Below are 14,850 nucleotides of genomic sequence, written 5' to 3'. Positions count from 1 at the left end.
GGCATAAGTGAAGTTACAAAGGCACGAGGAAGTCACGTCCTCGAGGAACAATGCAGCCACGTCACTCTCGCAAAACGCGAGAAATAGTGTATGAATATCGACGTTACTATTGTATTCCCTGACTCAGCAAGAGTCTTCTGCAACGGCTATTAATTTGTATAGTAATTGTTTACGTGATTCGTTCGTTTTTCTAATGCTGAAAGATGTTCAATACTCATTTCTTAGAAGACAAGCAGCAGGGTGTAATTACAGTCCCGAGTCGTCTTCTTTATTAAGGATTATATAGTATATGCACAATCATACATGAAAAAACTTGCGATTGAAAGATTTACTAGACTTAAAAATATAGAGAGGAGATATAGTAAATTTAAAAACACAAAATGGATATTTCCAATAAAATTAAACGCTAATAATTATACAAATATTTGATATTTAATTAAACATGTGTGAGAAAGTATTCAAATTTTACTGAAAGTAAAATTATCTTGTCAATTCTGTTTGGCGAAAAAAAATTCATTTATTTTATAATTATATAAGATGTAATTATACTCTCCTTTCTTATACAGTAGTGTATCTATTTACATTATTTACATAAATTTAATTTTATGATTCGCGGAAAGCTACACGAGTTATTATTTCAGATAACTGCCACTAGTACGAGATAAAATATAGCGATTTGTCTGTTTATGTGAGGTAGATAAAAGGTATATACAATACTTTAATGTCATATCTTTAATTCATATCTCCCTTTTCTCTGCGAAGCCTGATCGTAAATAATTGCGCTATAGTAACGAACGTGTTACTCCTTTTACGTCTACTGCTACACACAGGTACGTTCTTCAATAATTGAGAGGGCAATTACTCGTGTCACGGTACGCAGCTGAATGTCATTGTATCTCGTCGCGGATGCGCGAGGCACGATATATGCAACGCGTCGTCGGCACGAAAGAGCATTCTTCGCCCGGAGGCTGCGTGCCCGCCCTCGAATTATCTCGCGAAGAAAAAGGAAGCCAAAGTCTCAAAACGTATGTTATTGACCCTGGGCTCGTTCGGGTTCCTTCGTCTAACCGCTCGTCTCGTCCTTTTTTTAACGCGCGGCCGCTGTAACCGAACCCTGCGGCATTTTTGCCAGAAGTGCATCGTTCACAGTATATGCAATTTACGATCATCGTACCATCTCGCCATCGCGCATCGCATCATATCGTATCGTCAGTTTCGCGTTTCGAGGTTTACGCTTGGTCGCGTCCTTCGAAAAATACCTGTCTACGCAATAATAATGAGATAATTACGTTCGTGTTACGTTTACACGTCCAAATATATGGGACGAGATATGTCTTGACCGTCGTCCGCTTTCTCTCGGCTCCGAATAAAACCGTTGCGTTTCTGGGGCAGAAAAGACTATCGCTTGTTCTTAATGTCGATGCTTCGACATTAAGAGTTTTCGAGTTACAAGTATTGTATATAAAATTTTATGTATATGTAATTTTCATATAATTTTTGTGTAAATTATAATATATATTTTACACAAAATGTGCATATAATCAATTACATGACATACAATTTATAAATTTCATTTTACAAAATGTAAATAATAAATTATATATTTTACGAGAATTGATTACACGTAGGAAGTACATTGTTAATTGTTGTCAAAGTTACTTTCGAATTGTGAGAGCACTGTAAATTAATACGAAGAATATTACGCTTTTGAACAGACTAATTAAAAAGAATGTAATTACTCGATATGTATAGTAATAGAAATTAATTGTACAAAATATAATCCATGAGAGTAATTAATAAACCGATGAAGTCGATTATCAGATTACACGTTACACAATGTGCGTAATTAATTATTAAATTTCTGCGATATCTGATGGGCCTGCGCTTTATCTCCTCTCACTCTTTTCCGAGGGCAATCTTTCGAAACTCGAAAGCGTGCAAGTGAAAGCGGGAGATTTACCAGGTCACATTAAATTCATCTTTGAAATCATCCACCGGAGGAAAAGTGGACGATAGAGAACACTGAAAAGCTCGCGTTCGCCGCGTCGGAGAAAATAATTTTCCATTTTACGTCACAAGGAGATAGCTGCGGCAAGGGAATCGCCAGAGAAATGAACAGAACTTCTACATGAAAAGAGTTCCAGTTCTAACTGTTTTGAGTTGCAGGCACTTTGAGAATTTTCGTATCTTGGAAATATTTATAGTCACAGTTTTTTCCCGTCTTTTTATAGCGTATTATACAAATTTTTTTCATCTCTCGTATATAAGTTATATAAGTTTCTTTAAATTCTAATAAATTTATAATATGTCTATTTACATTAAATTTTATCAATATAGCTTATTATTATTTTAATCATTAATTAAACAGATCAATTTTCTTATTAAAACTCTATAAATAATTTCCTTCTAGTAGAAGATCCCGCAATATAATTTTCTTCCTAGGAAGAACCTTAGAAGTTTCAGTTATCATATAAGATAAGGAGAGAGAGAGAGAGAGAAAGAGGGAGAGAACGCGCGTCTGAGCCCTTTTATATAAAAGCCGTTCAATTAATAACCCGACCGGGGAAAGATTAAACCACCGCAAGTTTATCGCAGGATGGCCGAACGATATCATTCCGAGCGTTATCTTCGTTTATCGACAATCTTTCGCACGCTCGAAGGATGCGCGCCACCAAACGCGCGCGCATCCGGAGAGTAGGAAATCTTACTTGGCGATGCCGCCTCGGCTTCTTTGTCCTTGCATTCCCGGCGCGCGTCATTTACGACCGTATATTTGCCCGACTTGATAATCTAACAGGGAACGTATTAACCGAAACGTAACGACCAAGAAAGAAAATAATTTCTTAGGAGCGCTTGCGCGCGCTGAGATTTTGCAGGCGCGCATAAATCTCACTCTTCCACGCGATATTTGCTTTTCGTATGTGACGTAAATTATACATCGGACCAGGGGTCACTAGCGCCTGCATACACGCGAAATACACTTTATAGAGAAGAAAGAGAATATAATGTATAATTATATGGTTTATATTATTAGCAAGAGAGAGAAAGAGAGACTGATATAAAATTTTATTCAAGCAAAAGATACAACATTAACGTTTTAAACAAGAATTGTATTCTAATTCTTGAAAGCAGTTTATTTAATGGGCAACATGTTTATTATCATTACAGAAATGATGATAATATGAATGGACCAATAAAACGAAATGCATATATATTTGTAGCCATTTGCATGCACGTGTCATTGAATGGCGAGAGTGAATCGCATTAAATTATTGAGATTACGGGATCGAAGATGGCAATACTTATTACCTTCACCACCTGCGTAGAAATCGATAAGGGGATAGAATAATGCCCAGCGTTCGAGCAGGTGGATATTACGATCTTGCGGGCGCGCGCAAACGTCCTCTCTCCATACGGTATGTGTATACTTATCTACTTAGAGTATTTATTATTCTCGCGATTGGAATTTTCATTGTAACAACGTTGAAAGCGAGCCGCCCGTGCATCGAGAGACCCCCGTGATAGATTAGATACGCTCGAATAACCGACACTATGAGACCGCGTGGTTCCTTTGGGAACAACGTAATTTAAGAACAAATCGTTTCCTTCTCCAGTCGATTTTAACAATCCCGTAAGGAATGATAAAGAGCGCAATGCTCCGGTAGCACCGTGTTTGCATAATGGCAAGAATAGATTGAACTTTACAGTTATTCCTCCGCAAATCTCTTGTATCATCACCAAGCCGAGCGGAAAATTGTATTATTTGAATTTATTTGATTCGGATCTGATAGGGGGCAAGAGTTTTAGTATATAAAAGAAAACTTTTATTTCTTACTTTATTTAAAATTATGTAAACATCCTCTTTTATCAATCTCAATATAAGAAAGAAAATGTAATTGATTAGTCAAATAGCATTATTAAAAAGAAAAAAAAAAAGATAGAAATCATAGAAATAAGATTTTCCAGAAAAAAACAATTTTTAAGAAAAATTAAAAATTCAATTCCTTTATTCTCTTCTTCCTCATCTCCTTCCCTCTCTTAAAAAAAATATGACTAAGATATAGCAACCTATTGTAATTTTTAAAATAATGGGAAATTATCTCGTCTCCAAGATTCGACATAGATTTCAATCTTGATAATATTTTTCTAAAAATGGAAATTGTCTTATTTGCCACAATCGCAGCAAACTGTCAACGCAAATAAAGGAGTAACCTTGGAATTTCGCTCTTGTGCAATCGTTTCTCTAACAGGACGTTCTTATGCGTACACGTCAAAAAAGATGCCGTGTACGCATACGAGCCTTTCCATTCATGGCGCGTTACAGCCGCAGCTGCGTAGAACAGCTCACGGAGAAAAGTGAAAGTATGAAGAATAAAAAACCCGAGAGAAGAACAGTCTCATCGAAATGATTTTACTGCAATCAATGTGCCTGTTTCACCATTCTTTTATATAAAATCGGATTCTCTTCTTTCTCTCTCAATTTGCAATAATTAAAGCCCATGATAGTTTCAGTGAAATAACAAAGTAAACAGGTTCTTTGTTGGTTTCTTCAATCAAGTGAAGTTATAACATTGTTTCCGCAGACGCAATAAGAATAAACCTTCTCGAGTAGACGCGCAAAGTCTATATTCTTCTTAGAGCTTCAATAAATATTAACGTTGTAAATCGCGAGACAAGGTCAGCTCTTTCGCTGTTCGAAAAGCATCTCTTATTCTTCTCGTATCCAGAAGCGACAATGGTTCTTCCAGGTAGGCCTCTCTAACCCGTCCGGTCCTCCTGATGCACGAGTCCCTCTTCCTTTGTGGTCTCGCTACAACGCCTCGGCTTCTAGATAGGATTCATATACGCCCGCGATTTTACGACAATGCCATTTCGTGCGCGCGAATAAGGCACGCTATATGCAACCACGTGTGCGTTTACGTATCATTCGTGTGTCTGCACGCGCACGTACGAAGCATGAAGAACGTTTCAATATAATTCTTACGGCCTCACCGTTACTGCGAAGGTACGTAAACTTGCTATGCGGATAATGTGAAGGCGTGCAACGTCGTCACGAGACAGTACTCTTTCCTAGATATTTGAAAATAATTGTATTTTTCAAATAATCCGGCATCAATTCCTCTTTTGAGCGAGATAAATTTCTCATAATTTTCTCAAATTCTTATTTTTTTACTTATTATTTTATACATCTTTGTATAATTTAATTTTTTGACTTTATAATATTTCCTAATTAATCTGCTTATTAATTATATATTTTTTTTAACAAGTGAAAATATTTTTCTACAATCAACAAACAACTGTTTGTTTAGTATTCGCCGGTTGATCGGTTCCTGACGGCGTGATTGCACGAAGCATGCAATATATAACGCTGATATTTGTCTGCGGGATATTTTTCTCGCCATTAAAGAGTGAGACGGTGCGCCGTTAAGGGTTGACGCCCTTCCTTTTGCGGTCTCGCCACTCGGCCTTAACTTTCGCGCACGCTCGCACGGGCACGGGCACGGGCACGGGCACGGGCACGGGCACGGGCACAGGTTTACGACGAGACGCTATCTCGAGCGTGCTCGCGAGAGCGCGCGGAGCCGGAGCGTGAATAACGCTTCGACGATTTCGTCTCGACGTCTCGCCCGCGGCCGAACCGCGGACATAAATCACGATCTCGACTGACATACCTGATTTGCCGACTGCCATGGGCATATATATCGCGGGTATAAGCCCTGTATAGATCATGCGATGTCAAGTGTTTAACCCTCCCGTAGCGAGCTATGAATTGTTAGCGGACCAAGAACAGAGGCCTCCTTCGGATCCCCTCTGCTAATCCTGCGCTTCGATTATAGTATCGCGGCTCTTTTACTATCAATACTGCATCATAAACATTATGAGAATGTCACTTTAATATTATTATGCAAAGTAGAATTTAATAAACCGGTATTAAGATCCTGCGACGTAATAATCTTTAATAAAATATGTTAGATATTATAACAAATAATGTTATACATTACATACGTTTGCAAGAAAATTCTAAAAATTTCAATTGTTATAAAGTATTGCATGTAAACTTATAAAAAAGAAAAATCATTTTATATTTTCAAAAAATATAATAATAATGACCGAATCTTCCCGTGTATATCCACTATATACAATAAAATTTGATTTAAAAAATTTGGTTTATTCAAACATTCTGTAAAAAAAAAAGTTTCAAGTTTTTATTGTTACACATACACAAAGGTAGAAATAATATTTCTTAAAAATGTCAGATTTTTTGCTACTGAAAGAAATAAGCATACCGAGATTATGATAACGCGCACGATTTACGTTGCGTTGGTTCCTTTTTCTAAACAGTTCTTTATCCTGCATGGAAGAACGAAGAGATGCATGCAGGTATATACTTTAAATTGCGTGTTCACGCAGTAGTAGACCCGTTTTTGCTGGGACGATACCGTCATGCGTAAATGCGTAAATTGCGCGGCACGTGTGATGGACCTCACGCGCCCTACATGCATTCATAATCACTGTATTCAATGCTATTCTTCTCGAAATTACACACTTCCCCCGTGGGAGAGTTAATCGCGATCGATCTTTTATTCACACAATTTTTAACGCCACAGTCCCGTTCGCCTACATGAATACCGGAATAAAGTAGAATTTATTGATACAAAGTTACAAAGTGCATATTAGTGATAATCGCCATTGAACACTTAATTTAATGTTTCAAACCTATAATAAATGTGCTGTCTCTCTCTCTCTCTCTCTCTCTCTCTCTCTCTCTATATATATATATATATATATATATATATATATATATATATATATATATATATATATATAAATCGTGAACGTTTCATTGCAATATTAAATTTTTCCCTCCATTTTTATATTGAAACTATGGCATATAACGCGACAAAATCGATACAAGATCATAATCTGACTATATATAATTATATTGGGAATTTGGCACGATTATATATGTGTATATACAATTACACAAGTTTATTTTTTCTCGGATAAATTAATTCTAAATAAATTAAGTTACTTGATAAATATTCTGCTAAGAACAATCAGCTTTTTGATTCTTTTACTATTCACTCAATTTTCATGTTCTATCCTCGAGTTTTCATGTCGCGTTTGCAATTAATCTAGATATTCACGTTTCTACGAATCCAGCGCATTGAATAAAGTTGCGTTAATTACGCGCGTTCAATCGTGTGTACGGACACTTATCACGGTCTACATATTGAACAGGTGAGAGAAAAAAAAAAAGAGAAGAGCGAACGACATACTTTTTTTTTCCTCTCTCTACATGATGCGGGCAGCGCGCTGCATCTCGCTGATACACGTTCTCGCTTTCGTTGACGTGTTTAAGTAATATCTTGATAATAAGTGAAAAAGAGTAATGAAAGCGCGGTGAAATCGCGACGCAATTGTGCGCGCACATTATGATGAACGTATATACTACTATGCACGTAGTGTACGCGTGTCATCATTAGCGCCGTTTCCGTTTACTCTGATACATCAGAGCTCGTAACATCGCTGAAGCGATGCGTGATTCCCAGTAACGTTCTGGATTTTTCCAACGCAAATCGAATAACGCTACTCGCGTTGGTCCGCCGAGCGAGACCAACATTTTTACGGTCGCATTCCTCGTTTTTTTTTTCCTCTCGCCAGAAGCCCCTCGCCTCGTTGACTCTGAAATCTTGCGAGAGAAGAAATCTCGCGAGAGAAGCAGCAGCCGCATCAATCTTCCTTTTACGGGGAGAATTTTTAGCGTTATTTTATTCCACTCTGTTTCACCAGAATGTTTATATAAACTTTTATCGAACATTATTTTAAACCGCGCACATGATATATTGAGCGATAGAAAAGCACGCACAGTACGTGTGAGAAAATATTTTGCAACAACTTTTGAAAATCTCTGGAAATAAATGCTTTGATTTATATTTAATTTATTTCTGCTCCGGTTGTTATTTGCTGCACAACTTTCAGAGTTAACAATTTCTTATATTTAAATGTTATCTTAGATCTTGCAAACATATATCTTTGTACAGATTAATCCGCTTTTAATCTCATGATCCACGCGAAATTAAATTATCCTTTCACTTTGCTGTCATTAGAGAAAAATTTTCACTTTCACGCAGAATGCATTAAAAAAGTATTAAACACATAGCAAATAAGTATCGTAAAAAAAATTTCTCCGAAAGCATGCATTGCATCAAAGTAGCGGAATCGAGATGACTATCAAGTCTGGAATGTTGTGTGCGGTCTCGATCTTGGAATATAATTAAACGATTAGTCAGCCGATTATAATCGATATTAGCATATACAGAGAATGCATAATGCGTTGAGACAATTCACGTTTCTAGATAGACACTCACGTCACTGTTGGATGTTTTGTACATAAATCACGTAATACAATGTGCTTGATGAACCGCAAGAATAGGCAGCCGTTTTCTGATCTCATAACTTATACATCATGCATCGCTTGGTTTCCCGCAAAACACGCGCTTGCCACAAATTTTAACCACATGTTTTTTTGTGAATTTTAACCAATTTTTTCCCAAAAATATGTCAAATTTAATTAAACTTTATTAAATCCTGAATAAATAACATATTAAAACACCCTTACATATTGCATGTCAAAAAGTTTTCAATATTTTACGCAATTATAAACTTGTTTTAAAACCGAATGTCAATAAATATAAAATGAATGCTGTGTAGAAATTTCATAAACTTTTCTCGATTATTAAACTCGCAAGTTTTACGCGACTCTAATATAAGCGTGCTTTCATCGGTACTGCATCGGTGTTTACAGCAATAAATCGAGAAGTTTACTTCCCTCATTCCGGGGGAATCGACGTGGGACTAAAATCAGAGAAGACAATATTTTACGCTTCTGTCTCGTGGCACGGCGCTCTTACTATCGATTCCCGATATACCTGGTGACGCGACGCGTGAGCACGACCATGCCGAGATATTACACAGCCGCTCGCACTTTCGCAATCTTAAAGAAAAGACATATTATCGTGAGCCGAACGTAGGTTGGACCCGCAAAGGCGTAGGCAGGACTATCTGCTCGTTCTCCGAAAATGGGCACGATCGAAAGACAGGCACGCGTAGTGTTTCTCCGATCGTTTTTCAAGTTGACCAAACCCTGTGATGCTGTGTTTTCAGCCCGTATAAGCGTATATATACTCGTATTGAAAATTTTCGAGATTGCAAAACATATATTACAAATGTGCTTCTACCGAAATAATTTTACGTAATAATTCTTCTGTCGTAGGTTTTATTTTTTTTATATTATATATATTATTTCACGTTTAAGTATAAAATTCATATAAAGAAAAGTATGCAAAAAAGTTTTTTGTATTTGTAAGTTATTTATTAGATTGCTTGTTAATCATTTTAATGGCTATATGTAAGAATAAATTTGTAAACAGATTAATAATTTATCAAGCTGCGAATAAAAATAAATATATAATTCCCCGTCACTTAATACTTCACACGTCAAAGAAACGTGTTCGTTACGCTGTAAAGATTTTCATTAAGTAAACATAAGAATGAACTATAATCTGCGCTAATATACGGGAAATGATTCGAATGGAAACGAGAGTAATATGCGGAAAGCCGCTATTTGTGATCATAGCTTTACGGTATTTTACCGTACATTTAACAGACTGGGCCTGTGATAAAGATACTTTACTTTACGTTTTGCAGCTACGGCTCGCGTCGATTTACGACATTATGTTCCGCGTTGAATAGATTGTAACTTAAGGTACCTTTTCCATCCTCGGACATATTTACACATCGCCATCGTGGATTTAATGAGTGGACTACCGATGATAAATTCCACGTCGCGATAAAATAAAGCGGGACGAGATACGTTAATGTTGTTTCAACGTAGTTTTAGTACTGTGCTGCACAATGCACATGCAAGTTCGAACACATGTCAATCGGTATTTGTAGAACAATTTCTAAGACTGCTCGTAATAATATATACGTTGATTAGAATTGTATTAACTTTTCTATGGTAGAGAAATTTTGTGTAACTTGTAATGGCTAATGAAAAAAGAAAAGTGAGAAATTATTAGTCCATATGTTCTCGTGTATTTCAAATGGCAGCTATAAATGGCGATGCATGTTACTTTCCTCGCGAGATTATCCCTCTTGGATAATTTTTCTCTGTACAAGTTTTATATACATTTATATATATACAGAGAAAAATTATCCACGAGAGGAATAATCTCGTGAAGAAAGTAACAAGTATCGTCATTTATAGCGATTTATTCGCTACTGGAGTAGCAGTAATTTACAAATAAACGACGAGAAAAGATGAGTGGAAAAAAAAAGATAAGGAGAAGGATTCTCTTAAAATAATCACGTCCCATCCGATGATTTAGTATCATCTCGTAAAATATTAAAGATAGATTGCGCGTGGATATTTAATTTAATTTAAAACTCTTTCGCGCTCGCGTGCTGTACGTAAGAAGGTGCAGGAAAAAATTCTCTACGCGCGATCGATCGGGGACACTGTAAGATATCATATGGCGAAACCGCAGGTATGCACAAGGACGAGCATCAATTAAATAATCTAGGTTGATTTTACCTTTCGCGTTCCGATACGTTGTCATTGAGGAGCGTTACGTTTATGACTACATCATCCGACGTTGCACGTCAACCGCTAGGTCGTATCTCGCTCACGCGAAAGAAGCTAAAGTCGCTATCGTAATGCAATGTAGCGATTCTACAATGTCAAAGATCAGATGCTCCATTACCAACACAAAGCTAACAATGGCAATGCAGCTGTCAAAGATAATCAGTGTGTAATATGTTCTTATTTGCTCATACTATAAATGAAAGTATGACTCTTCTATCTTAAAATGTCTTTCTATATCTTATATAATACTTTTAAAGATTATTTATAAATATATTATTAATCGTTAAAGATATTATATAAGTATATATATATATATATATATATATAAAATAAATTATTATTTTGTATTATTAATTTTTACATTATTAATCTTAAAAGTATTATAAGACAGAAAGACATATAATAAACGAATTGGGATTTATATGATTTTCATTGTCCCTGAATGCAAAATAATATCCTTTTATTCAATTAGTTACATGCAATTAAGAATTACCTAGAGCTTGTCACAAATTCCTCTTACCCACAGCTTGATTTACAATCGACAGCGATTACGCGCGCATAGATAATGAGTTAGTATAATGCACCATTGAACGCTCGCTCGCCGAGGAAGAATATTTCTCTCGTTTTCTCCACGACACGACGCGTAGCGATCCGACTTATATAAGTCGACGCAAAAGTGTGTGTGGCCAGTTATGTAATGATCCGAATTTATCACTTTCTCGCGTCGCTTTATATAGAACGCATTATCTCGCACTATAGTGCCATAGGGTACCTCATAAATATTAATACGGCAACATAAGTAGCTATACGTAGTAAGGCCGTGTACTCAATAAGACCGCCTACCATCGGAACCTGATGCTATTAGAGGGACACATCGGAAAGAGCGAAAAATTCGCTCAGAAACTCGTATACACGTATTCGCAATTAAATCGTGAGTGTATTTCTCGAGATCCATTCTTTGCAATTAAAATTTTCATCGAACTTACACACGATTTTTTCTTATTTGTCAATGTAAACTATATAATGGATATTACACACGTTGCTAATGATTAGAAATTCAACTATTAATTTATAATATACTATTCGTACATATTCAGAGAAAGAAAATAAAATTAATTAAATTATCGCGTTTTTTGAATTGTTAATTTAAATTTCTAATTAAAATTAAAAAATTATGAAAAATATTTTGAAACTTGTTCTTCATATAATACAGAGTAAAAAGAAACAACTAAAAGTATTAACTGTACGTATACACGTAGAAGATATACGAAATATATATATCTGCAAGAAGTGAAATCGACCAATTAACAGTCTCAGATTTGTCTGTATTATTTGTTTGCTTCGAAGAAGATAACTTCTTGTGAGTTTAATTTGCAGATTTCTCGGTGGAATATTAAATTTGTTGCTTCGCTCAAAATATGCTACAAACTGCGCAGGCAAAATAAACGCGCGCGGTAAACGCATAGCATTAAAGTGTGCATTTCTTTCATCTCCGTTTGAACGAGATTAAATCTCTGTGGTATAATTGCGCGCTAGTCCGGAGAGGGTTAAAATCTACTAAAGGTCGCAACGTTAGTGTTAACAAATGATAATCAGTGGAATGCGCGATAAACAATGCGGATACCGCCCATGGAGCTGGAGCAGCTTCTCGTTAATTAGATTTTTTGATTAACTGTATAAAGCTGGAACTGCGCTCGACGGTCGCTCTCCTCGCACGTGTTGCATCCTTGTGCGTATGCACACACACTTACACACACGTTTACATACGTGCTCGTGGATTCAGTGCATTCCTCCTCGTAATAGGCAGAGATCTTTTCGTCCCACGATACATTTCGGAGTGAACGAAAGAATTACGTGCCACGCGGAGCGTTAACCTTTTAATAAAATATAACAAATTGTTAGGATTGAAAAAAAATAATTTATTTTAAACTTGCAAAAGTAAGAAAATATATGTATATGATTTTAAAACTATACAAGTGTAATGAGTTTAAAAAACTTGTATATAAAAAATTATTTCTTTATATTGCATAACTTTTCTTTAATCCAAGGTATTTCCATAATTTATTCCAATAAAACAGAAAATAAAAAAAGATAATGCGTTTATCCTAAAATAAAAATATATACTTTTAAAGATTCGCGTGTGTTGAACAAATTTTCGCACGATATTAAACTCACGACTGAAGGACTTCTTTGCTTTCGAACGATAATACTTTCACGTTATCGTTAATTTTCTTGTCGCACGATATTTTTGTTGCATGACGATGAAATCGAGAAACTTGTTTGCATCCGTTTGTGTTACTATCGTTTGATCTCAAGAAGCATTTAATTCTGCTGGTTTATAAAAGTTGAAAAAAAAGTAATGTGAATTATTTTTTTCGTTTTGTGAGTTGATGACAAATAAAATGTTTCGCTAGAAAATGTCTACGAAAAAAAAAAGAAAGTAAAAAAATATAATAGATAATAGGAAATATGAATAGATACTAAAACGAATAACTCTGTAGAGTATAACCATTAACCTTCCATAATGGTCAAGTCGCATAATATTTGTGTAAAGATTGCAAGAAGCAATTAGTTACGTATGATCTTTCTAATGCTGTATATATTGAATTTGAAAGTACTATTGTCGTAAATATATACATTAAGAAGTTATAGGCAGTCATAAATTGTGAAAAATCGATTATTTCGAAAAATTTTTATCTAAAAGTACAGCTGGAGCTGAGGACTCACTTTATGGGCCTGAAATAGATGACTCTATGTAAGTTGAAAAAAAAAAATGTATTTGCATTTGAAACTTTAAACGCGTTTTTCTCAGAACTGCATTTTTTAAGTCGATGAGCACGATATCTCAAAAACTATTGCACCAATCTTAACGAAATTGTGCATACTTATTTTAGATATAAAAAGCTAGTGCTTGGATGAAGGATTTAAAAAAAAATGAAATTTTTACAAAATGGCGGTAATTTGAAGTCAAAGTTATGATTTTCGCTAAAAAAAAATCGACCATTTTTTACTTGTAAAATAAGATGTAGTCATTGAAAAATAAAATCCTTCGTTCAAGCACTAGCTTTTTATATCTAAAATAAGTATGCAAAATTTCATTAAGATCGGTGCAATAGTTTTTAAGATATCGTGCTCACCGACTTAAAAAATGCAGTTCTGAGAAAAACGCGTTTAAAATTTCAAATGCAAATAAAATTAAAATAAATATTTTTGTTCAACTTACATAGAGTCATCTATTTCAGGCCCATAAAATAAGTCCTAAGCTCCAGCTGTACTTTTAGATAAAAATTTTTCGAAAAAATCGATTTTTTACAATTTATGATCGCCTATAACCCCTTAAACACAAAGCTTGATATTGCTAATAATAGAATTGCATATAATGAGAATCACCGAAAAACATGAGGTCTGCAAGTAGTTGCGAATATTTCTTCTCTCCCTTCTACGAAGTACAATCAACAAAGGAACAAAATATTCTCTATTTTAATATATTTGGATATTTATCTTAATTATTCATTTACTCTCTAGCATTACGGCAAAAATAAATAATAAATATAGCGTGTATTAATATAGCGTGTATTACGTATATATTCCGGAAGAATAATTTTAAATGAAAAGGAGTACTTAAATATTGTGTTTAATATAAGCGCGCTAATATAATTTTTACCTCTTCACAGTAATGTGTCTTCAAAGTGTTATGAATAATATATGCATCTGCGTAAAAAATACGAATTGATTTTGCATATTCATTGCTGATAAGTCGCGGTTGCATGTAATTTGAGTCGGCATGGCATAACGTTGCAGAATGCTATTTTTTATTTAATGATTTATGCATTTATGATTTTCTCCTTCGTTCTATCGTAGCATTTAACATTATACACATCAGCAAATCGAGCAAACAAAAGGAAGATAAATAACAAGATGATACGAACTTATCAAATCATTAAACGGTCGTTTTTTAAATTTCTCTTTAGGCATTTAATCAGCTGATGGTATCGGCCGTCTTTATATATCGCAATCAAACAGTCTTTATCTCGAATTAATGCATATGCATCGAGGGTATTGCTTCCCATTGATTTATTAAACTTTCATTTGTTACTTATGTTTGTGATATTTATTCATCGCTCGTTGGATCCTATATTAATATTGCCTTTATTAGACTACGAGATGAATGATGTAGTAGTAGCCTTACAAAGATAAAG

At 35.1% G+C, this 14,850-nt stretch overlaps 1 protein-coding gene across 2 annotated transcripts in view; it reads right to left on the bottom strand.

Moving 5' to 3' along the window:
* LOC140672202 (uncharacterized) overlaps window positions 1–14,850 on the bottom strand; it is a 28,232-nt gene that overhangs the window by 12,030 nt on the left and 1,352 nt on the right. The gene's annotated exons all lie outside the window — the stretch shown is intronic.

The sequence above is a fragment of the Anoplolepis gracilipes genome, chromosome 13 (assembly GCF_047496725.1).
Source record: "Anoplolepis gracilipes chromosome 13, ASM4749672v1, whole genome shotgun sequence".
NCBI lineage: Eukaryota > Metazoa > Arthropoda > Insecta > Hymenoptera > Formicidae > Anoplolepis > Anoplolepis gracilipes.
This window is presented reverse-complemented; position numbering and strand designations above follow the sequence as displayed.